We start from the raw sequence: 24,718 nt of genomic DNA on the forward strand, positions 1-24,718 counted from the left end.
GCTCCCTTGAGGAGCTGGTGGAGAATGCAGGGGTATTGGCCTGCCCCACCTCGATGGTTGCTGATGTGCTCACAGACATAGCGGACTGGTAGTTTGACGGGCTGAGCCCTCTACCACAGGACTTGCCCTTGGCAAGACTGTTGCTGAAAGGAGAGGCTAGGCCTTCCTATAATTGTGCCTAAGAGCCGCCTCCTGAATGCCTCTCTGTTGCTCAGATGTGGCCCTCTCTCTCTAGCTAAGCCTATTTGGCAGGTGAAATCACTGCCCTCCCCCCTATGTGGGATCTGACACCCAGGGGAGTTAATCTCCCTGGAAACATGAAATATGACTCCGGGGAAGGAATCTATACCTGGCATCATGGGATGGAGAACATCTCCTTGACCAAAAGGGGGGATGTGAAAGGAAATAAGCTTCAGTGGCAGAGAGATTCCAAAAGGAGCCGAGAGGTCGCTCCGGTGGGCACTCTCATGCACAATACAGACAACCATTTTTAGGTTCTAATGAATTGGAATAGCCAGCAGTAAATACCTGAAACTATCAAACTACAACCCAGAACCCATGAATCTTGAAGATGATTGTATAAAAATGTAGCTTATGAGGGGTGACAATGGGATTGGTAAAGCCATATGGACCACACTCCCCTTTGTCTAGTTTATGGATGGATGAGTAGAAAAATGGGGGAGGAGAAAAAAAAAGGGACCCAGTGTTCTTTTTTACTTTAATTGTTCTTTTTCACTTTAATTTTTATTCTTATTATTTTTGCATGTGTGGTAATGAAAATGTCAAAAATTAATTTTGGTAATGAATGCACAACTATATAATGGTACTGTAAACAATTGAATGTATGGTTTGTTTTGTATGACTGCATGGTATGTGAATATCTCAATAAAAATGAATTAAAAAAAAATGTTCTGGTTCATGCAACAACATAGCTAAACCTTGAAGATTTTATGTTGAGTTAAATAAGCCAGAAACAAAAGGATAAATATTTTATGATCTTACTGATATGAAATAATTAGAGTAAGCAAAGTCATAGTTAGAATCTACAATCTAGATTACCAGGGGCTGGGTTGGGGGTAAGGACTCAGAGTTCATGCTTAATTTGTACAGAATTTCTATTTGGGTTGATTGCAAAGTTTTGGAATGAATGGTGGTGATGATAGCCAAACACTGTGAGTGTAATTAACAGCATTGAATTATATATGTGAATGTAGTTAAGAGGGGAAATTTTAGGCCATATATATGTTACTAGAAAAAAAATTAAAAGTTAAAGCATAGGACTATATAACACAGTGAACCCTATTGCAAAAGGTGGACTGCAGTTAATAATTCAATGATAAAAATGTTTTTTCATGAATTAGAATAAATGTACCACACTAATGCAGATATTAATAATAGGGTGGTATATTGGAGAAAAAATACACCCTAATGTAAAAGATGTACTAGTTAATACTACATTTATCATATTTTTTCATCAGTTGTAACAAAGGCATCACATTACTGTGAAGTGTAAAAATGGGGGGGGGGTATACTGAAATGCCGTATTTTTTACATGATTTTTTTGTAAACCTACAATTTCTCTAAATTAAAAAAAAAAAATTTTTTTTAAGCATTGGAAGAAACAGTTCTCCAAGGACACAGAGGACAAGGAATACAGGCATACCTTGCAGCTATTACTGGTTCAATTCCAGACCACTGCAATAAAGTGAGTCACGAATGTTTTGGTTTCCCAATGCATATAAAACTTATGTTTATACTACACTAGTCTATTAAGTGTGCAACAGCATTGTGTCTTGAAAAAAAAAAAAAATGTCCATACCTTAATTTTAAAATGTATGGTGGGCAGCAGCAGGGAGGGAGGGCACGGGGCTCGCGCGCCAGGTGGGGGCCCCAAACCAGCCGGCGGACATTTGTCTTCCAGGTCCCCGCGCACACAGTGTCGAGGATGGGCTGGGAGGCGGGGCTTGAGCCTCCCGCAGAGCCCCAGGCCCTCTTGAGGCGGCCCAGTCTGGCGGCGCCTGCGCACGCTTCCTGGGAGTTACAGATTAGCTTCTCTGAGGAAACAAGAAGTCATGCTACGTTGTTATGCTTACCTGGCCATCCTGATGCTCCTGACCCGGCTCCCAGTGTCACTGAGTTGTTACAAAGCGCTCTGTGCTAGTTATGTGAGCAAATGCCTCATTCAGGGAAGCTCTACCAGTGCTGTCTGGGGAAGGAAATTGTTCCTGTTGTAAAGAGTACGTATACTTTGTCTAGGTAGTCTTTGGGATTAGTGCTGTGATTGTGCTGGTATGTGCAATCCTCAAAGTCACAGCGACACATCTCCAACTTCCAAGAGCACCGCAGAATTGCTACAGGAGCCAATCCCTTCTCTCTTCCGGGTTCTTACAGAAGGGGACACGCAGTTAAACTGGAACAGGTTTCCTTTCTTGTTGCAGAAGAACTTTCACATTAAGAGAATCTGGGTACGTTTTTGGAAACCATGAACCAGCCACACCATCGAAAGGTGTCTATCCCTGGCAACAATGTCCATGCACTTTACTCCAGTGACAAAGAACACATGCACTGTGGTTTATTTTGACGACTGCATATCCATACATCAGTATAAAATATCCTGCGAGTCTATGTGGGCATCCAACTACCGCTGGTTCCATAATGCCTGATGCACTCGCAGGAAAACTCAAATGCATGAACTGCGTGTTCTAAAGAAGCAAAAGAAATGCAAATCAAAGCAATGTTGTCAGAAAGAAAGGTATCAAAAGTTATTCAGTGATATCTTCTGATGGCATCAGAATGCCCACGATTTAAGAAGATGTGAAGAATTTAGAATGAGTTCCTTTTAAAATATGGCATATGTAGTAATTTGTTACATTGTGTTGATATAACTGCTCTTACTGACCTTATTGCCCACTGGGGCAATTAACCCTCTCCTTTGAATTCATGTGCAATTTTGGTCATAGAAAGAAGCAAGTGCATAGAGGACTCCAAAGATCCGAGGTTTCTGGTATAATGACTGATGGCATTTTCTTTTAGCATCCCCAAAGTCTGTTGTTTTGAAAGTGCTGGCAGAAGCATGTTAAAGGAAGTTGCGATTTCTTCAATGTACCACTCCACGGACACTGTGGTTTCATAGTTGTATGTCATTATTGACTGTGCCTTTTATAATTGAAAGGTACCCCGGATCACCAGAGACGAGAGACAACTTAGGAGTTGAGGCCAAAGCGTTTATTCCCAGTAGAAAGGACCCCGCCTGGGCAGTGCACAAAATGGCGACTGCCCCAATCGACCGGATGGGACAGATATTTATGCAGAGCTGAGAGGAAGTTAGCTTTTGCTGGCAAGGAAGTTAGTTTTCGCGGGCTTTTTGTGGGCGGGGTTTCTGATGTCTAAGTTTCGGGCTCTTCAATGATATGTTCTAAAAATAGGGTAGATGCTCAAATATGTCTCTCCTGGAACTCGCATAAAAATCACCATACAAAGCATCATTTCAACTCTTTTAATGTTGGTTTTAGAAAGTAAATGCTTATTATATTTTACAAATTAAAATTATTACGTTGTAAGCTACATCCTATAATGGACATGCTGACAAAGCTTCAGGAAAAGACTCTTTTCTGCAACCCATGCCCAGAGAGCTGATGGAAGTAGTGAGGAAACCCTTTACTGAGAATATCAGGGTGTCCTAGGAAACAGTCCATTTCTAGTTCTAGAGTGTTTTTCAGGGTTTAAGTACCATATTTTTCTAATTTAAAAGTATAACATTTGGAAAGCCAGTAGCCTCATTAATTTAGACCCACTATTACCATCCCAAGCACAGTTCACGCCTATGAATTTTTTAAAATAAAAAATTAGGTTATTCCCTGTGATGGTTAGGTTTATGTATCAACTTGGCCAGGTGATGGTGTCCAGGTGTCTGGTCAAGCAAGCAATGGCCTAACCATTACTGCAAGGACATTTGTGACTGCTTAATAAACCAGAAGGCTGGTTTATTAAATCATCAGTCAATTCACTGCACCTGTGATTGATTACATCAACAAAGGGCATGTCTTCTGCAATGAGAGAATTCAATCAGCTGGATCTAATCCAATCAGTTGAAGACTTAAGGAAGAGAGAGAGGACCTTCACTTCTTCTTTGGCTAGGCAGCAAAGAGTTTCCTCAGGAGTTCATCAGACACCTTCATCGGAGTTGCTAGTTCACAGTCTGAGGAGTTAATCAAATACCGTCAGAGTTGCCAGTTTGCTACCTGCCCTATGGAGTTTGGACTCGTGCATCCCCACAGTTGCATAAGACATTTTTATAAAATCTTATATTTACAGTCTCTTGTTGATTGTTTCCTTAGAGAACCTTAACTAACACATGCCCTTTTCTATAACCAGACCAAAAATACTAGATTTTAAATCAGTAGGTATCTGAAAGACCATATATAAAAGACTCTTTCCTATAGTAAGACATGTGCTTGCTAGTAGGATTTCTCTGGGGTTTTTGTCCCCCTATAAAATCTAATTGTTACTCAATAGGGTGGTATATGGGGGAAAAAATGCAATTAATGCACACTAAGGACTAAAGTTAACTGTAACATTTTAATATTCTTTCACCAATTATAACAAAGTTACTATACCAAAGCTAAACGTCAACAGTGGGGTACAAGGGGTATGGGACTTTTTTTTCTTCTCAAAGCAATGAAAATGTTCTGAAATTGATTGTGGTGGTGAATGCATAACTATGTGATTTTACCAGGAGCCACTGATTGTATGCTTTGGTTGTATTGTATGGTGTGTGAATAAAAATGTCTTTTTAAAAAGCTAATTGTTACTGAAGCTGTGCTCAATAATGGTGGTGCCAAATCAAATGATGATTCAAATAAAATCTAGTCTCTATTTACTAATTATAAATTAAAAAGAAGTCTCCATTTAAGAATGGCTTCAAAAAATTAATAAAACAAAATAGTTGTTAGAATGTGCTTGAATAATTATTTATAAATTAAAAGGGAGAAAAGAAACAAAAGCTTTTCTCAAAAATGAGGTAAATATAAATAAGATATTTTTAAAGTTTGTTTTTGAAGATTTTTTAATCTATTCTGCATTCCAAAAGTGTATGTTTATTGTATTTCACATGATCTACCACATGTAAAATTTTTTTTGATTGTCCCTATAAACAAGAGTAATTAATAAATATTAGAACACAAATAAAAGTATGCATATATCTCAATAAAACTGCTAAAAATACTTTTTTTTGCCAAAAAAATGCTAACCATCATCTGAACCTTCAACAACTCATAATCTTTTAGCTGGTGGAGGGTCTTGCCTCGATGTTGATGGTTGCTGGTTGCTGAAGGTTGGGGCAGCTGTAGCAATTTCTCAAAATAAGACAATGAAATTGACCAAATTGATTGTCTCTTCCTTTCATGAACTATTTCTCTGTAGCATGCGATGGTGTTTGATAGCATTTTAACCACAGTAGAACTTCTTTTAAAATTGGAGTTGATCCTCTCAAACCATGCCACTGCTTCATCAGCTAAGTTGATGTAATATTCTAAATCCTTTGTTGTCATTTAAACAATGTTCACAGCATCTCCAACAGGAGTAGATTCCATCTCAAGAAACTGCTTTCTTTGCTCATCCATAAGAAGCAACTCATCATCCATTAAAGTTTTATCATGAGATTACAGCAATTAAGTCACATCTTCAGGTTCCACTTCAAATTCTAGTTCTCTTGCCATTTTCACCACATCTGCCATTACTTCCTCCATTGAAGTCCTGAACCTCTCAAAGTCATCTGTGAGGTTTGGAATCAACTTCTTCCAAACTCCTGTTCGTGTTTATATTTTAACCTCCTCCCATGAATCACAAATGTTCTTAATGGCATCGAGAATGGTAAACACTTTCCAGAGGTTTCCAATTGACTTTGCCCAGATCCATCAGACGAATTACAATCTACGGCACCTATAGCATTAGGAAAAGTATTTCTTCAATAAGACTTGAAAGTCAAAATGACTATTTGATCCATGGGCTGTAAAAAGGAGGTTGTGTTAGCAGGCATGAAAACAACATTATTTCATTGTACATTTCCAACATAGCTCTTGGGTGACCAGGTGCATTGTCAGTGAGCAGTCATATTCGAAACACAACTTTTTTTCTGAACAGGTCTCAACAGTGGGCTTAAAATACTCAGTGAAACATGCTGTGAACAGATGTAATGTCTTCCAGGCTTTGTTCCATTTATAGAGCAAAGGCAGGGTAGACGTAGCATAATTATTAAGGGACCTAGGATTTTCAGAATGGTAAATGTGCATTGGCTTCAACTTAAAGTCACCAGCTGCATTAGGCCCTAACAAGACAGTCAACCTTTCCTATGAAGTTTTGAAGACAGGCTTTGATTTCTCCTCTCTATGCAAGTCCTAGGTGGCATGTTCTTCCAATAGAGCCTGATTTGTCCACATTGAAAAATCTGTTGTTTAGTGTAGCCACCTCTATGAAATATCTTAGTTAGATCTTCTGCATAAATTGCTGCAACTTCTTCATCAGCACTTGCTGTTTCCCCTTGCACTTTTATGTTATGGGGACAGCTTCTTCCTTTTAATCCCATGAACCAATCTCTGCTAGTTTCATACTTTTCTTCTGCAGCTTCCTTACCTTTTGCAGCAGTCATAGAATTGAAGAGTTAAGGCCTTGCTCTGGATTAGACTTTGGCATAAGAGAATATTGTAGGTGGTTTGATCTTCTACCCAGATGTCTAAAACTTTCTGCATATCAGCAATGAAGCCGTTTCACATTCTTATCATTCAAGTGTTCACTAGAGTAGCACTTAATTTCCTTCAAGAACTTTTCCTTTGCATTCACAACTTAGGGCTTTTTGACACAAGAGCTTTTGGCCTATCTTGGCTTTCAACATGCCTTCTTCACTAAGCTTAATCATTTCTAGCTTTTGATTTTAAGTGACAGAAGTGTGACTCTTACTTTCACTTGAAAACTTAGGGGTCATTGTAGGGTTATGAATTGGCCTAATTTCAATATTGTTGTGTCACAGGGAATAGGGAGGTGGTAGAGAGGGAGAGAGAAGAGGGAATGGCTGGCCAGTAGGGAGTCAGTCTGCACACAGCATTTATCAATTACATTTGCTGTCTTATATGGGTGTGGTTCATGGTGCCCCAAAGCAATTACCATAGTAACATCAAAGATCACTGATCATCATAACAGATATAATAATAAAGAAAAAGTTTGAAATATTGTTGAGAATTACCAACATATGATACAGAGACATGAAGTAAGCACATGCTGTTAGAAAAATGGTGCCAATGGACTTGGCTGATGCAGGGTTGCCACAAACCTTCAATTTGTAAAAATAAATGCAACATCGGTGAAGTGCAATAAAGCAAAGCACAATAAATCAAGGTATGACTGTAGTGCCTGTTCCAATGAACAATCTTGCAAAAATCTCATAATTCAATAGATAAAGTACTCATAAGGGTTTTGTCTCAGTAGTGGACAAAACTTAGCCCTAGAGTAAATGTTTTGGTCCCAGCTACAACACCAAACAGTAAAATCTGAAAGAATCAAACTGTTTCCAAATTCCTTAACCACATCTTAGAACAAAGTTCAAGAATATTTATAGGAATACAAAAATATACAGCATCCAACATGGTGAAAATCAACATCTGCATCCAATTAAAAATTACTACAAAACAGTAGTGATGAGAAAAGCCAATCAGAAACTCACAGAAATCACATAGATGATAGAATTAATAGGCAAAGATATTATAACAGTTATAACAGTATTCCATACACTCTATAAGCTAGAGGAAAGACAGAACACATGTGTTCCCGTTTGCTAATGCTGCCAAAATGCAAAACACCAGAAATGGACTGGCTTTTATAAACGGGGTTTATTTGGTTACACAGTTACAGTCTTTTTTTTTTTTTAAGTCACAGGAATATTTAATTCAAGCACTAGAAAAGTAACAACAAAAGGAACAGAAATATTTTACCTTCAAATTCACCTTAAACAATAAATTATCACAATTAATTTAAAAGAAGGTTGCTAATAAGTAGAATCCAGAAAGTTCCTGAGTTAATGACAGCTAGGAATTTCTTGATACACATCCATTTTTGGGATACAGATTGTATATATAATACCACATGATTATTTTTCCACAATGTTAAGAGCAAATAGGCTATATTAGCAAAAGTTCAAATAAAAAGAAAGTCATTAAAGTGTAAAAACAGTAAAACATTTATTCATCTCACTACTTCACATCCTTACTCAGTTCATTCACAATATTCTTTTTGACAATCAGTGAAATTCATTACATACTAAAAATAACACCATATTTATGTACAAATAAATTCATTTTCCCTATAAGAGCTAATCTTCTTTTAAGAAGCTTTTCCACATATCCACAGTACATAACATCACAGAAAACCCATATTTGGCCCAAACGTCTCTGAATTATTGCATTACAAGATGGTAGTTCATTGTGCCTGATAATTTGATTGAGTTTTGCCCAAATGTCTTCCAGCATTTGGCTGTTACAAATAGTGTGTTCTATTGTCCATCTTCCTCTATAAAGAGTATGCAAATTTAGTTCCTTAAACTATTTTGCAATTTTTTAGATAAAGGAACAATCTTTTCAGTACAATTACTGCTGGGAATTGAAACACTCCAAGACCTCTTCAAGCACTGTTTTCCTTTTTCTGATACTTTATTTATATTTTCAGAATTAGTCTGTTCATTCAGTGTGTAAGACTGGATTAAGTGCTTCATTTTTTTCAAATTAGGTTGAAAGTCCAATAGATCTACTGTACAATCATAACTTTGTCATTTCACATCATGTTCTGAAATGGTTAAGAACCATTTCACGTCTTTAGCTGCCTCTTTAGAAATCACAGGTGGTGATCTTTTAGGTTTGAGTGGAAGTCTGGATCCATCATGTGGAAACAAGGAATAAATCTTGATAGTGGATGAGTAGGAAAGTCATGAATTGCTTTTTCTGCAAGTTTTGGCAGTTTTGTGGGGTCACTCTCATATGGTCAATAATGTAATATTACTTCTGTTGTCATTCTACAGTAATCCAGTTACTCTTAATGAAGAGAAAATTTCTTAGCTGAGTTCCTCAGACCTCAGTTATATGTTGTAGTATGGTGTATTTCTAAATCCTCAGCACTGTTGTCATACAATATTACACTAATTTTACAGATGAAGCTGAAGCCTGGTAACTTCATCAGAGCCACACGAAGAGACATGAGACAACAAAAAAAACACTTTCGATGTATGCTGTAAATCATCCTGATGCACGGGGATCTCACCGAGATCTCAGCTCCTGTGGTTAAATTCTGTCTGGTGATTGCACGAGCACTGATCAGGGAGAGTGATGTACCAGGTATCCATTCCATTCTAGAGGGCAGCTTTCAAACCTTTCAGCACCAGGAGGTGCTCCTGTTTGGGAAAATTCACCTCCACCTTGAGCGGCACTACAGACCCACCGCCTACAGGAATAGAGGAGGTTCAGCCTGGCCCAGAAGAAAACAGGAAAGCGCTTGTTCCCAAAGACCTAGCGTCAAATACTTCCAACACCTTGTCTGCCAGTGGTGCCTTAAATTCTCCTTCTTCTACGTCCTTTAAGAACCCAAAAGCTTTTTTTCACCAGTCATTCTTTGTCTCATATATATCTATATATAAAATATTTCATGTTCCAGGTACATTCTCACATCGCAATTTTGGACCACTTCCAGGTAACAATTCATAGTTAGTCTTAAGGCAATAAAGTGTCCATCAACAAAGGGTATCTTCACTGGAGAAAGGCCATTGGCAACCAGAAAACCTCTGTTAACTGGGAAGGCATGTGGCTGGTGTCTGCTTGCTCCCAGGTTGCGTTTCAAAATGGAGTTCTTCAGAATGTCTGCATCAGCTTCCAATGGCTGTCTTCAAAATGTCTGTCTCAGCTACTGTGCATTCTTCAATGTGTCCCTCTTGGCTGTAGCAAGCTTGCTCCTTCTGTCTGAGCTTATATAGTGCTCTAGTAAACTAATCAAGGCCCATGCTGAATGGGCAGGGTCAGGCCTCCATGGAAATTATCTAATCAGAGTTATCATGTACAATTGGGTGGGTTGCATCTCCATGGAAACACTCAATCAAAGAATTACAATTTTATCAACACTAATATGTCTGCCCACACAAGATTGCATCCAAGAATATAGCTTTTTCTGGGGGACATAATATATGCAAACTGGCACAACATGTTAAGCAGGAACTTGGAAGATATGAAAAGAATCCAAATTGAATTACTAGAGGTAAAAAATACACTTGATGGGATTAATAGCAAAATAGACACAGCAGAAGAAAATTTTCATGAAACATGGGATTGGGGTGGAGGGAAGACTAAAAAGAAAACAACAGACCATTAGCAAGCTGCAAAACAACATAAAGTCACCTGATAGATATGGAATTAGAGTCCTCAAAGGAGAGGAGAATGAAGGAGAAAGTACTTGAAGAAATTTTCCCAAATTTGATGAAAACTATAAACCCACAAATCCGAGAAGCTTAAAACAAGGCACAAAAAATATGAAAAACTACACCAAGGTGCATCACTATTATATTGTTAAACCACTGATAAACTGAAAATTTAAAAGGAGACAGAGGGAAAAAGAAACACTGTATTATAGAGGATTGAAGATAAGGATGACAGCTGATTTCTTGTTGAAACAATACAAACTAGGTAACAGTGAAGCAACATCTTTAAAGAACTAAAGAAAAAACACTGCCAACATAGAATATTTTCCTGAGTGAAAATATCTTTCAAAAATAAAGATAATTTTATTTTTCATATATACAAAAAAATGAAAAAAATCACCAAAAGCAAACCTACACTACAAGAAATGTCACAGCCTTCAAAAATAGTTATCACTCATCCTAATAAAAATGTGTGAGAAAATGGGAATGTATGGATACTTCCTTACTATGATTATATAGTACCCCCGTATATATGTCTCCACCTTAAAGCCTCCATCTTACTTAATGGAGAAACACTAAAGACATTCCTTTAAGGTCAGGAATAAGGCAATGGTGTCCACCATCTCCACCATTTAAAACTGCATTGGAGGGAAGGTCAAGATGACAACATAGGGAGGTGTGGGATTTAGTTTGTCCTCTAGGGCAGCTAATAAATAAATAACCAGGAATTGTCTGGAACAAATGTTTTAAGGATTTCCGAGATCAGACTCACATTGTACACCAGCCCGAAATCATTTGAAGGGCCAAGACTGATAAATCACAGCAAAGAAGTGTAAGTAAATTCTTCTATGCTGTGGAGGGTGGTGCCCCTCCCTGACTGGCATGGCAGACTGACTTGGAGTCTCTCTCCAGTGGGAAACAGAAGTCCTCTCTACTAGGAGCAAGGGAATGGGAGTTCAACCACTCTCCAATTGCTGATTTGATTTACAAATTCAGACTGCTGAATATCAGCTCTGGGCACAGATAAACACAATGCAAACAAGAAATAAACTGGGAATTCCTTATCAGCCCCACTGGAAGGGAGAAGGCAAAGATTATGAAAAATTAAAAAAAAAAAAAAAAAAAAGAGGCATCTGGAACTAAGCCTGTCTCTAACATGCCCCTGGCAGGGGGAGGGGTTACTGCTTGAGGGTCCTGTAACTTTTCCAGTCTGCTAGGAACAGGGGTCTGAAGAATGGCTCCTCCTCTTTCCCCCCAAAAAGGGAGTAGGGCAAGGCCTAGAACAGATGGTGACCGTTATTTAAAGAATTCAGATCCCAAGAGGTGGAAAACTTTAAGCCTGCCTTTAGTCTCATCCTTTGTCTCAACTACGACCCCCGGCAGGGATAGGGGCTGTTGAGAATTAAAGGCATTGTACCATTCTGGGCCTGTGGGGAGCAGTGGGCTCACAAGTGCCATCCGCAGGGCAGGACAGGAAAAGGACAGAATTAAGAGACTTCACAGGAAAGACTGGCACCCTGCTGGGTCTCATCCCAGGGAAATCTTGATACTGATTATACCACCTTCATGAGTTATCTGGGAAAACCTGACTTGGGTTGACCCTACCTGGGCAGACCTCCATGTAAAAGTTGCAAGAGGTAACAAAAGGAGTGTTAAAAACATATAGAGGCAAAAAAAAAAAAAAAAAAAAAAAATGCAGATTAATATTCCCTGAGGAATAAGAGAAAAGAGAAAGCTTTTTCCTGGGGGTGAAATAACTGCACACAAAAAAGAGGTAATCTCAAAAAAATTCCATATAGGCAGGGCAAGAATCAGAAAAACAAGAGCTGAAAAATTCTGATGAGTTAAACAAAAGCTATGCTAGAGATCTAGAATAAGTTGACCTGAACGTCAAAGAACAGCTAGAGAACAAAGCCAACCAACAAGAAAGCCCTAGGCAAAAGAGAGAAAATGACCTCCAGAATAAACTAATCAAGAAAATCAGATGCCTAGACACAAAAAAATCACGAGTCATACTAGGAAGCATGAAAATACAGCCCAGACAAAGGAACAAATTAAAACTTCAGATGAGATATGGGAGTTGAAACAACTAATTAAAGATGTTCAAACAAATCAAAATCAAAGCAGTGAGTTGAAGGAAAATGTGGCAAAAGAGATGAAGTATATAAAGAAGACACTAGGTGACATAAAGAAGAACTTGGAAGCTTGCAAAAAAAATGACAGAACTTATGGGAATGAAAGGCAACAATGGAAGAGATGAACAACATAATGGAGACATAAAACAGCCAATTAGTGAACTAGAAAACAGGACAGCTAAAACCCTACAAATAAAAGAACAGATAGGGAAAAGAATGGAAAAGTGTGAGCAGGGTCTCAGAGAACTGAATGACAACATGAAATGCACAAATATACGTGTTATGGGTGTCCCAGAAGAAGAGAAGGGAAAAGGAGAAGAAAGAATAATAGAAGAAATAATCACTGAAAATTTCCCAACTCTTATGAAAACATTAAATAACAGGTCCAAGAAGTACAGTGTACCCCAAACAGAATAGACCCAAATAGACCTACTCCAGGTCTACTAATCAGATTTTCAGATGCCAAAGACAGAGAATTCAGAAAGCAGCAAGAGAAAAGTGATCCATCACATACAAGGGAAGCTCAATAAGACTGGTGTGGATTTCTCAGGAGAAACCATGGAGACAAGAAGGTAGAGGTATGATATATTTAAGATACTGAAAGAGAAAAACTTCCAACCAAGAATTCCATATACAGCAAAACTGTCCTTCAAAAATGAGGGAGAGTTTAAATATTTACAGATAAACAGAAACCAAGAGAGTTCATGAACAAGAGACCTGCTCTACAAGAAATACTAAAGGGAGTTCTACAGGGAGATAGGAGAGAGATGTTTGGAGAAGAGTGTAGAAATGAAGCTTATCAGTAAGGGTAACTAAAAGGATAAAAAGAGAGAAAATAAGTTATGACATATAAAATGGTTGAAGCAAGTACTGCATTTACAGTAATAATAGTAAATGTTAATGGATTAAAATCCCCAATCAAAAGACACAGACTGGCAGAATGAATAGATTAAAAACAACAACAACAATAACAACAAACAGGATCCATCTATATGCTGTCTACAAGAGACTCACTGTAGACCCAAGGACAAAAATAGTTTGAAAGTGAAAAGTTGGGAAAAGACATTTCACACAAACAAACAAACAGAAAAGAGCAGGGGGTAGCTATACAAATATCAGAAATATCAGACAAATCACACTTCAACTATTAAATGCATTGGAGGCACTGACCAAAGTAATGAGACATGTAAAAATAGGGGCAGAATATTTGGAAAAGAAGTAAAATGATCTCTATTTGCAAACGATACAACAGCATACTGGAAAAACACAAAGGAAATTAATAATAAAATTAACTGACATAAGAAAATATAAGGGAAGCGGAAATACCCATTTAAAATTACCACAAAAATGAAAAATTTTCAGAAATAAAATGATCAAGAAATGCTCAAAATTTATATGAAAACTGTAAAATAATTCCTGAGGACACAAAGCACACTTGAAATAAGTGAAAAAGACATGCCTTGTTCTCAACATCAAGATGTAAGTTCCGTGTATGTTAATTTACAAAACTCATTCCAGGATATAGAGAATAATTTATAAATTTAATGTGATCCCATTTCTAGAGGTACACAAATTCATAGTAAAGTCCATATGGAAACACAAGACCAATTAAGAACAGCAAGGAAAACACTGTAAAGTACGAGTTATTAGAGGAGACTAGCCCATTCCAGATATTAAAACAAATGACAAAGTTCCTAAGACATGAAAAGTTTAATACTGGTGCAAAAATAAATTGGGTATCTGGCTCAATCCACATGCAATAAAGATGATAAATTTTAACCAACCAAAATAAAAATAAAACTTTTGCATGGCAAAAAACTTTAAAAATAAAAGAGGAAAAAGACCAAAAAACCTTACTTCTAAAAAATGGGCAAAAGACAGGTATAGAAACTCCAAATAAATAAATAAATAAACATATAAATAAATAAATAAAAATGGTCCTTAAATGTGGAGAAGTTTAGCTTCACTCATAAAAGAGAGATGTAAATGAAACTTATACTGGGATACTATAGCTCATCAATCAGATTGGTAAAAATTTAAAAGCTTGAAAACACACTCTACTGAAGTAGACTGTGGGGTAAAGGGCACTCACACATTTGCTACTGGGAATGCAAAATATTACCATCCCAATGGAGGGAAATTTGGCAATATGTTTAAAACTGCATCCTTTAATACATCATTCCCAATTCTATGAATTTATGCTGAAAAGCTACATCTTCAACAAAATGAGAAACAATTGCATAAGGTTGTTCATTGTAGATAATTTGTAATTGCAAAATATTAGGATGCACCTAAATGCCTAAACATAGGAAACTGATTGAATAATGAGGGGTACATATTAAATTATTTATGGCTAGGAGGCTATATGAAAGAATGAGGACGCTCTCTATGAACTAATATTGAGTCACTTCCAGGGTGTAGTAAGTGAAAAGGATTAAGTATATTACTTTACAGTAAGAAGAGGAAATAAGAAAAAACACATATACCTGCTTCTTTTTGCAAAAAGAAACAAAGAACAGATAAACTGGAAAATTAAATTGGTTACCTAAAAGGGATGTTGGGAAGTAGGTTAGCAGAGGGCTAGGGAAAGCAGTGACACTTTCTGAATATAAGTTCTCACATGGTTTTGACTATTGGAAGCATGTTAATGTTCTACCTTCAAAAGATAAAATTGTATCAACAAAGATGAGAGTAAAACCTAAAACCAAATGCAAATAAATACAAATAAAAGTATATTTCAAATAAATAACCACCACTCTGACTTTTTTTTTTTTTAATGCAGGTAACTTTTGAATGCAAAACTGTATACCCAAAACCTAGGGAAAATAATAAAACTACAAACAAATTTTGAACTGGTTAATATTTTGTTTTTCTATGTTTATTGGATTTAATAATCCTGAAACTATTTTATATACAGTGTTGGAATGAACAAATAAATACATTGATATTGTTAGGGCACGAAGAAAAAAGGAAACAAATATGAAATGGGAGAAGGCAAGAAAAACTTTGTGAAGTTGGATTAGAAATTGGAAGTATCAGTATGGGCTCACAATTTCATATATATATATATATATATATATATATATATATATATATATATACACATACATATATATATATCCGTATTTTTTTCTTGCTAAGCCAGCTAAAAGGCCCAGGAAAAGTGATATCCCAGGAGAAATAACCATATATAAGTATCCAGATTTTCGTTTCTAAGTATCATTCCCCACAAAAGGAACCAGGTTCCTTGGAAAAATACTTAATTCCAAAGCTGAACCAGGGAAGGTACAGGATGAGAGCCTGGAATGTCTTGTTTTGCTAGAAAGTGAGGAAATGCTCAACACAATTTTGGGCACATATCAAAAGAACACAGGAGCCAGATGGGACTCTCCAAGCCAAATCTTGAATGATTTTAGCAATATAATACAGTAAATGAAGTATAGTGTACAGATTACAACCCAATGAATAAAATGGAAATCTAGGAGTCCATATTTATAATAGTCCCATAGATTGTAGATGGGTATGTAGGTGGAAGGATGGATAAATGGACAGATGGCGTATGTATAGGCTGCCAGGCTGAAACATGCAAGGGCGAGTTCTTACAGTAAAATGTGGACACATAGATCACACTTGGTACATAAATCACCATTTTGCAGCTAACATAACAAAAACTGATGCAGGGAAGAATTATCAAATGTTGCTAAATCCAGAGTAGGGAGTAGGGGCAGAGCAAGATGGCAGAGTGGTGAGATATATGGAATTTAGTTACTCCTCTAGGGCAGCTGGTAAACAGACAGCATCTGTCTAGAAAAATGGTTTGGGGAACTTCTGTGACCAGACACACATCGTACACCAGTCTGGAATGGGTGGAATGGCTGTGACTGCAGCAAAGAACTGGAAATTTGATATGAATTACAGTCTCCTTCTGAGACCTGGGCCTGTCTAGACTGCGAAAATCTGATTGGGGTCAATCATATCTGGGGAGACCCTCTCACAAAAAGGTTACATAGAGGCAGGTTAAGAACCAGAAAAACAAGAGCTGAAAAATTCTGATCAACTAGACAAAAGTTATGTTAGAGGTTGTGCCAGTTCAATGTATTATGTCCCCCAAAATGCCATTATCTTTGAAGCAATCTTGTGGGGCAGACATATTAGTGGGGATTAAGTTGGAACGTTTGGATTAGGTTGTTTCCATGGAAATGCACCCCACCCAACAGTGAGTGATAACTCTGACTGGATAATTTCCATGGCGTTGTGGCCCTGCCCATTCAGGGAGGGTCTGAATTAGTTCACTGGAGCACTTTATAAGCTCAGACAGAAGGAGCAAGCTTGCCACAGCCAAGAGGGAAACTTTGGAGAGAGAACTGAGAGAGGAGCTCCAGCTTACAGAGACATTTTGGAGATGGCCTTTGAAAGAGACTTTTGCTCCAGAGAAGTTAAGAGAGGACAAATGACCCAAGAGCAATTAAGAGTGACATTTTTTGAGGAGCTGAAGCCTAGAGAGGAACGTCCTGGGAGAAAACCATTTTGAAACCAGAACTTGGAGCAGATGCCAGCCGCATGCCTTGCCAGCTAACATAGGTTTTCCGGACGCCATTGGCCATCTTCCAGTGAAAGTACCTGATCGTTGATGTGTTACCTTCGACACTTCATGGCCTTAAGACTGTAACTGTGTAACCAAATAAATCCCCTTTTATAAAAGCCAATCTATTTCTAGTATTTCGCATTCCAGCAGCATTAGCAAACTAGAACAAAGGTCTAGAATAAGTTGAACTGAACACCAAAGGACAGATAGAGAAGAAAGCCAACCAACAGGGAAACCCTAGGTAAAAGAGTGAAAATGAGCTCCAGAATAATCTAATCAAGAAAAATAGATGCCTAGACAGCTAAAAATAATGGGCCATACTAAGAAAGATGAATATATGGACTAGCCAAGGGAACACTAACACTTCAACTGAGATACAGGAATTGAAACAAATAATTAAAGATGTTCAAACAATCTTCTATATCAAATCAATGAGCTGAAGAAAAATGTAGCAAAAGAAATGAAGGATATAAAGAAGATACTGGATGAACATAAAGAAGAATTTATAAGCTTGAAAAAACAAATGGCAGAACTTACAGGAATGAAAGGCAAAATAGAAAGAGATGAAAAACACAATGGAGAATACAACAGTTGATTTGAACAGGCAGAAGAAAGGGTCAGTGAAGTAGAAGACAGAACATGTGAAATCATACACACAAAAGAACAGTCGGGAAAAGAATGGAAAAATATGAGCAAGAGCTTCAGGAACTGAATGACAACATGAAGTGCATAGAATATACATTACGGGTTTCCCAGAAGGAGAAGGCAAAAGGGGGCAGAAAGAATACAAGAAATAATCACTGAAAATTTCCCAACTCTTATGAAAGACATTAAACAACAGGTCCAAGAAGCAGTGTACCCAAACAGAATAGATATGAATAGACCTACTCCAAGACACTTACCTGATCAGATTCTCCTATGTCAAAGACAGAATTCTGAAAAGCAGCCAGAGAAAAGCAATCATCACATACAAAGGAAACGCGACAAGACTATGTATGGATTTCTCTGCAGAAACCATGGATTCAAGAAGGCAGTGTTATGAATATATATTTACTGGAAGAGAAAAAACTGCCAACCAAGAATTTGTTACATAGCAAAACTGTCCTTTAAAGATGAGGAAAAAATTACAATATTTTCAGACAAAGACACCCTGAGTTTGTGAATAAGAGACAAGTGCTACAAAAAATAATAAAGGGAGTGCAACAGGCTGATAGGAAAAGACAGGAGAGAAAAATCTGGAGAAGAGTGTAGAAATGAAGATGATCAGGAATGGTAAAAGGAGAGAGAGAATAAAATAAGATATGATAATATAAAATCCAAATGACAAAATGGTAGAAAAAGTACTAAACCCAATAAAATGACAGAGACTGGCAGAATGGATTAAAAAACAGGACCCATCTGTATGCTGTCTACAAGAAACTTACTTTAAACACAAGGACAAAAATAGGTTGAAAGTGAAAGACTGGAAAAAGATATTTCATGCAAACAACAACCAAAAAAAAGTGGGAGTAGATATATTAATATCAGACAAATTAGACTTTAAATGTAAAACTATTAAAACAGACAAAGAAGGACTCGATACTATAATAAAAAGGACAATTCATCAAGAAGACATAACAACCATAAATATTTAGGCACCAAGCCAGAGTGCCCTAAAGTACATGAGGCAACATTGACAACACTGAGGGAGAAGTAGATACCTCTACAATAATAGTTGGAGACTTCAGTATACCACTCTCATCAATGGATAGAACATCTAGAAAGAGGATCAATAAGGAAACAGATGTTGAATTGCACGATGAATGAACTAGACTTGAAAGACATTTATAGAACACTACACCCCACAACGGCAGGATATACATTTTTCTCAAATGCTCATGGATCATTCTATAGTATAGACCACATGTTGGGTCACAAAGACAGTTTCAATGAATTTAAAATGTGGACATGATACAGAACACTTTCTCAGATTATAATGGAATCAAGTTGGAAATCAGTAACAGGCAGAAAGTCAGAAAATTCACAAATATATGGAGACTAAACAACACATTCTTAAAACAACCAGTGGGTAAGGAAGAAATTACAAGAGAAATTAGTATTATCTTGAGGCAAAATGAAAATGAAAACACAACATATCAAAACTTATGGGATTCAGCAAGGTGGTGCTGAGGGAAATTTATTGCCCATAACACCTATATTAAGAGTTGAAAGAGCACAAATTGAGGAATTAACTGTTTCATCTGCAGGAACTAAAAAAAGAACAGCAACATTAACCCAAAAGGCAAACAGAAGGAAAGAAACAAGAGCAAAAATAAATGAAATTGAGAGTGAAACAATAGAGAGAATCAACAAAACCCAAAGATGGTTCTTTGAGAAAATTAACAAAACCCTTAGCTAGGCTAATGAGAGAGAGGGAGAGAGAGAGAGAGAGAGAGAGAGAGAGAGAATGCAAATAAGTAAAATCAGAAATGGGAAAGGGGACAGAACTACTGACCCTGCAGAAATAAAGGAGATAATGAGAGGATACTATGAGCAACTTCATGCTAATAAAATAGACCCCTTAGACAAAATGGACATTTCCTGGAAAAGCATCTTAAATAATCAGTATTGACTTGAGAAGAAACAGACAACCTCAACAAACCAATCACAGGTAAAGAGACTGAATCAGTCATCAAAAACCTCCCAAAAAGAAAAGTCCAGGACAAGATGGCTTCACAAGTGAATTCTACCATGCATTCAAGAAAGAATCAGTACCAATGCTGCTGAAACTCCTCAAAAAATGGAAGAGGGAAAGTTACCTAACTCATTCTATGAAGCCAACTTAATACCAAAGACAGACAACGATACTTCAAAAAAAAAAGAAAATTATAAACCAACATCTTTAAAGAATATACATGCAAAAATCCTCAACAAAATACTTGCAAATGAAATCCAGTGGCACATTAAAAGAATTATACATTACCATGACCAAGTGGGATTTATTTCAGGCATGCAAGGCTGGCTCAAGACAAAAAAATCAATTAATGTAATGCATCACATCAATAAAGCAAAATGGAAAAACCACACAATCATCTCTATCAACGCAGAAAAGGCATTTGACAACATTGATCATCTTTTCTTGCTGTAAACACTCAAAAATAGGAACAGAGGAGACCTTCCTCAATATGATAAAGGCAATATATGAAAAATCCACAGCTAACATCATTCTCAATGGGGAAAGACTGAAAGCTTTCCCTCTAAGATCAGGAACAAGACAAGGATGCCCACTGTCACCATTGTTATTCAACATTGTGCTGGAAGTTCTAGCTAGAGCAATTAGCAAGAAAATGAAATAAACAGCATCCAAATTGGAGAGGAAGAAGTAAAACTTTCACTGTTTGCAGAAGACATGATACTATACGTAGAAAATCCAGAAAAATATACAGCAAAGTTACTAGAACTAATAACACAGTAAGGTGGCAGGGTACAGGATCAACATGCAAAAATCAGTAGTGTCCCTATACATCAGTAATGAGCACCATGAGGAGGAAATCAAGAAAAAAATTCCATTTACAATAGCAACCAAAAGAATCCAGTATTCAGGAATAAACTTAACCAAGGCCACAAGAGACCAATAGACAGAAAACTGTAAGAAACTGTAAAAAGAAATCAAACAGGAACTAAAAAATGGAAGAACATACTGTGTTCATGGAATGGAAGATTAAATATAGTTAAGATGTCAATTCTATCTAAAATTATTTATAGATTTAATGCAATACTAATTAAAGTCCCAACAACTTACTTTGCAGAAATAGAAAAAACAATAACCAAATTTATTTGGAAAGACAGGGTACCCCAAATAGCCAAAAATATCTTGAGAAAGAGAAATTAAGTAGGAAGTCTCACACTACCTGACTATGCCGGTTTGGATGTATAATGTCTCCCAAAATGCCACTATCTTTATGCAATCTTGTGGGGGCCAACGTATTAGTGTTGATTGGGTTGGAACCTGTTGATTGGATGTTTCCATGGAGATATGACACACTCAACTGGGTGATGACTTTTGATAATTTCCATGGAGGTGTTACCCCACCCATTCAGGGTGGGTCTGAATTAAATCACCGGAGCCATATAAAAGAAAGAGCTCAGACAGAAGGAGTTTGCTGCAACTTAGACATTTTGAAGATGGCCATTGAAAGCAGACTTTTGCTCCGGAGAAGCTAAGAGGACAAAACACCCCAAGAGCAACACTTTGGAGAAGCCATTTTGAAACCAGAACTCTGGAGCAGACACCAGCCACGTGCCTTCCTAGATAACAGAGGTTTTCAGGATGCCAATGGCCTTTCTCCAGTGAAGGTACCCTTTGTTGATGCCTTACCTTGGACACTTTATGGACTTAAGACTAACTTTGTAACCAAATAAACCCCCTTTATAAAAGCTGATCCATTTCTGGTGTTGTATGAAAAGGCAGCATTAGCAAACCGGAACACTGACGCTGAAGCGTATTATAAAACTGCAGTGCTCAAAACACCATGGTACTGGCATAAAGACAGATATCCTGACTAATGGAATTGAATTGAGTATTCAGAAATAGACCCTGTCATCTAAGCCAGTTGATCTTTGATAAGGCAGTCAAGCCAATGAAACTAGGACAGAGTAGTCTCTTCAATAAATGGTGTTTGGAAAACTGGATATCCATATCCAAAAGAATGAAAGAGGACTCCTATCTCACACCTTATACAAAAATTAACTCGAAATGGATCAAATAACTAAACATTAGTTCTAAGATCCTAAAACTTTTAGAAGAAAGTGTAGGAAAATATCTTAAAGATCTTGTGATAGGAGGTGGTTTCCTAGACCTTACACCCAAAGTGAGAACAATGAAAGAAGAAACAGATAAATGGGATCTCCTCAAAATTAAACACTTTTGTACATCAAAGGACTTTGTTAGAAAAATAAAAAGGCAGCCTATGCAATGGGAGACAGTATTTGGAAACCACATATCAGATAAGGGCTTAATATCCAGAATACATAAAGAGATCCTACAATTCAAAAACAGAAAGACGAACAACCCAATTAAAAAATGGGCAAAAGACATGGACAGACATTTTTCTGAAGAGGAAATACAAATGCCTCAAAAACATATGAAAAGATGCTCAACTTCACTGGCTATTAAGGAAATGCAAATCAAAACCACAATGAGGTATCATCTCACCCACTAGAATGGTCATGATAAAAAAAAAAAACAAAACAGACAATTACAAGTGCTGGAGAGCATGTGGAGAATGAAGCACACTTATTCACTGTTTTGGGGAATGTAGTCACTCTGGAAGGCAGTGTGGTGGGTCCTCAAGAAGCAAAGTTTAGAATTGCCATATTATCCAGCATTCCATTACTAGGTATATATGCAGAGGAACCGAAAGCTAAGACACAGACATTTGTAAACCAATGTTTATAGCTGCATTATTCACAATTGCCAAGAGAAGGAAATAGCCCAAATGTTCATCAACAGAGGAGTGGATAAACAAACTGTGGTCTATACATATGATGGAGTATTATGCAGCTGTAAAACAGAATAAAGCCATGGAGCATATTAACAACGTGGATGAACTTTGACGATGTTATGCTGAATGAAATTAGCCAGAAACAAAAGAACAAATACTGTATGGCCTCGCTAATATGAACTAACATTAATGCACAAACTTTGAGAATTAAAGCTGAGAACACAGGTTATCAGGAAATAGAAGAGGGTAGAGATTGGACATTTGATGCTGCAAGAGTATAAAATGTTCAACAGCATTGATTTTATAGATCCAGAAATGGATAGTACAATACTGTGTGATAGTAGCACAATATTATAAGTACACTGAACAAAGATGACTGTGAGTAAAGTTGAAAGAGGAAGGCTAGGGGCATGTGTGACACCAGAAGGAAAGATAGACAATAAAGACTGGGACAGTATTAACTTAGTGAAACCAAGAGTTGTCAATGATGGTGAATAAATGTACAAATATAAAAATGTTTTCAAATGTGGGAGTTCAAATGAATGTCAACTTAGCAAGGTGATGAAAATGGGATGGTATTGGGGAAAAATAGATAATCAATGCAAACCAGAGTCTACAGTTAACAGTAACATTGTAATGTGCTTCCACTAATTGTAACAAAGGCAATACACCAAAGTTAAATGTCTATAATATGGGGATATAAGGGAGGGGTGGGGGATTCTAGATGTTTTTGTTATTTGACCTTTTAATTGTATTTTAGTGTTTTTTTCTTTTATCTTTTTTACTATTTATTTATTTATTTTGGCATAATGAATGTGTTCAAGGGCTGATTTTGATATGTTGATACTCTGAAGAATTGATTGTATACTGTGGATGATTTTATGATATGTGAATTATCTCTATAAAATTGCACAGGAAAAAAAATAGAGGGATACAAGTGACGGAGAACATGTGGAGAGAGGGATGTACCTATCCACTGCTGATGGGTTAGTAGAATGGTGCAGCCCCTCTGGAGCGCAGTGTGGTGGTTCCACAAAAAGCTAAGTATGTGGTTGCCATAAGGTACTGCAACCTCATTTTTGGGTATAAACCTGAAGAACTGAAAGCAGGAATGTGAATGGACATTTGTACACTGGTATTTATGGTGGCAGTATTCACAATTTGCAATAGATGGAGGTGGCCTAAGTGTACATAGAGTGATCAACAGAATGGTGAACTGTGGTGTGTGCATACGATAGAAGATTGAGTGGTTGCAAGAAGGAATGATGTTGTGAGGCATGCAACTAAGTGAAAGGATCTTGAGGACAGCATTTTAAGTAAAATAAGCCAGAAACAAAGACAATCATTATAATGCCTCACTAATACAGAATAACTATAATATGGAAACTCTGAGAATTGAACCTTAGAGCACAGGTTATCAGGGGAAGGCTTATTTTAAAGGTCCCTAGATTGTAAGCTCTTACAGCAGTCACATCTACCCCTGAACTGTAATGGTTATCTCTAAATTCTGAGATGCTGAGCTCTTTGTGTACAACCTGGTTGGTCCGTGGAAATTTTGAGTATCTGTGTGACACCTGAAACTCAGAGCTGGAGTTCAGCAGTTATGAATTTCAGTATTACCCTATACAGCAACCATTAAAAAGGCTGTAAAAGAGTTCAGACTTCAATTAGAGATATGAATGAAGTGGATCTGGTTAGGTCTAAGGCAAATCAGACTAAACGGCAAAGGATGATATTGACTGTGTTTTAAAACTTCAACTTCTGTATGAAACCAAATGAAGAGATGTTTATTAGGTGCAAAAATCTATATTTTCTGTAGCACACTGAATAATTTAACTTGCATGGTCAGTTAATTCAAACATCATAATTACATGAAACTTTGAATAGGGAGTAGTATCTGGCTGGTTTGTACAGGTTAGCGTGAAACCTCATACATCCCAAATAATTTGGGCAGAAAATAAAAATGTATTTGCAAAGCCCCCCTGAGGGACTGGGGTAAATGCAGAAATATTAAACTTCCCCACCTGGTGAGTTACTGATACTCTCACAAGGACCAATTTAGAAGGCCAAG

General features: G+C 37.1%; 2 pseudogenes; one reads left to right on the top strand and one right to left on the bottom strand.

The window, feature by feature from the left end:
- Nucleotides 1–2,072: 2,072 nt before the first annotated feature.
- Nucleotides 2,073–2,663, top strand: LOC119542877 (annotated as a pseudogene).
- Nucleotides 2,664–7,883: 5,220 nt separating this feature from the next.
- Nucleotides 7,884–9,835, bottom strand: LOC119542416 (annotated as a pseudogene).
- Nucleotides 9,836–24,718: the final 14,883 nt, after the last annotated feature.

Source organism: Choloepus didactylus, chromosome 8 (genome assembly GCF_015220235.1).
Source record: "Choloepus didactylus isolate mChoDid1 chromosome 8, mChoDid1.pri, whole genome shotgun sequence".
Classification (NCBI taxonomy): domain Eukaryota; kingdom Metazoa; phylum Chordata; class Mammalia; order Pilosa; family Megalonychidae; genus Choloepus; species Choloepus didactylus.